The sequence below is a fragment of the Elephantulus edwardii genome, unplaced genomic scaffold (genome assembly GCF_000299155.1).
Source record: "Elephantulus edwardii isolate Elephantulus edwardi_28Jun2011 unplaced genomic scaffold, EleEdw1.0 scaffold00221, whole genome shotgun sequence".
Lineage (NCBI taxonomy): Eukaryota > Metazoa > Chordata > Mammalia > Macroscelidea > Macroscelididae > Elephantulus > Elephantulus edwardii.
The window spans coordinates 695,236-697,363 of NW_006399971.1; positions in this window are offsets into that span (position 1 = coordinate 695,236).

A 2,128-nucleotide genomic window follows, 5' to 3' on the forward strand; every position below is an offset into this window, starting at 1 on the left:
TGCCAAGAGTGTTGACTGTGGAGCCAAGCAAACTAAAGCTGTGTACAATCTCAATCTCTTCACCATCCATCCTGATGTTGCCAATTGGTCCAGTGGTGAGTATCTTTGTCTTCCATTTACCAAAACCTATGGGAAATAACCAAAGCAGTAATCAGAGGTCAATTTACAGCAATAAGTAAACACATTAAAAGGCAGGAAAAACTTACCATTGACTCTCTAACCCAAAGTCTCCAGCAAATTGAAAAAAAACAGCAAGAAAACCCAACACCCTCTTAAAAAAAACTGAAATTATAAAAAGTAGAGCAGAAATAAATGGGAAAAAAACTGAAAAAGAATTGAAACTCTCAACAAAATTAGGAGTGAGTTCTTTGAAAAGGTCAATAAAATCAACAAACCACTAGCACAACTCACAAAAGACAAGAAGGAGAAGACACAAATAATCTGAATAAGAGATTAATCAAGCAACATCACAACAGAGCCAACTAAAATAAAAAGCTAACATTAAAGTATTATCAAAAGCTATACAAACTAATATGAAAACCTAGAGGAAATGGATAAATACTTAGAAATGCAAAACCTACATAAACTGACACAAACCAAAATTGAACATCTGAACAGACCCATTACAAAAGAAGAAATTGAAAAGGTAATGCAAAAATTTCCAACAAAAAAAAAGTGTTGGACTAGATGGTTTTACAAGTAAATTTTATCAAACATTCAGACAAGAACTCTCACCAATTCTACAAAAACTATTTCAGAAAATAGAAAAAGATGGAATTCTCCCAGACTCATTCAATGAAGCAAACATATTCTTGATACCAAAGCCAGAAAAGAACACCACCAAAACAGAAAACTACAGTCCAAATATCTCTCATGAACATAGATTAAAAAATCCTGAATAAAATACTGACCAATAGAATCCAACAATACAGCAAAGAAATAATTCACCATGATCAAGGGGGATTCACAGCAGGTATGCAGCATAAGAAAAACATGTAATTCATCACATTAACAAAGCAAAGAACAAGAACCACATGATTCTATCTATTGATGAAAAAAAGGCCTTTGACAAAATGAACACCTTCCCCTGATTAAAAAACTCAAAATAGATTAGAGAGGACTTTCTTCAACAAACCAGAGAGCCAATACTGTTCTCAAAGGAGAAAGATGAAAGGCATTCCCCTTGAGAATAGGAATTGGCAAGGATGCCCACTATCACCTTTCCTATTCAATATTGTATTGGAAGTCTTAGCGATAGTAATAAGGCAAGAGAAGAAAATAAGAGGTATCCAAATTGGCAAAGAGAAGGTAAAATAATCTCTCAATGCAGATGATATGGCGGTATACTTAGAAAACCCTAAAGAATCAGCAAGAAAACTACTGAACGTAGTTGACCAATTCAGTAAATTGGCAGAATATAAGACCAATATACAAAAATCAACTGGATTTCTCTACAGTGACAAAGAGAATACAGAGTCGCATCTAAGAAAAACAATACAATTCACAATAGCTAATCACAAGATTAAAGACTTGGGAGTAAATTTAACCAGAAGCACAAAGTACTATTCAAAGAAAATTACAAAACATTACTACAATAAACCAAAAAGAGACCTGGAGAAGTGGAAGAATATCCCTTGCTCATGAATAGGAAGACTCAATATTATAAAAATGGCAATACTACCAAAGGCAATTTACACTTTAATGCAATACCAGTACAAATACCAAGTCTATTCTTCAACGAGATGGAAAAGGCAATCTCGGTTTCATTTGGAATGGAAAGAAGCCCCGAATAAGAATTCCTTAAAAATAGAAGACAGGTACAAGGCATCTCACTCCCTGATTTCAAATCCTACTACAATGCAGTGGTCGTTAAGACAGCATGCGCATAGGGATGAAACATGTTTACGGCATTGAAGTCTTTTGGGGAGAGAATATTTTAAAAGTATTATATTTTAGGGCATTATGTTTATCGTATGAGTATGGAATGAGGGTTGCAGAGTGGATTATATTTGGGGTTGGGGGATATGTGGGGGGGATTGCGTACCAATGAGAGAGTTTTTCTTTTGCTTTTGAAGGAGAGGAGCAAACTGGGGGGGGTGGGGAGAAGGGTGCAACAATGAATGAATGG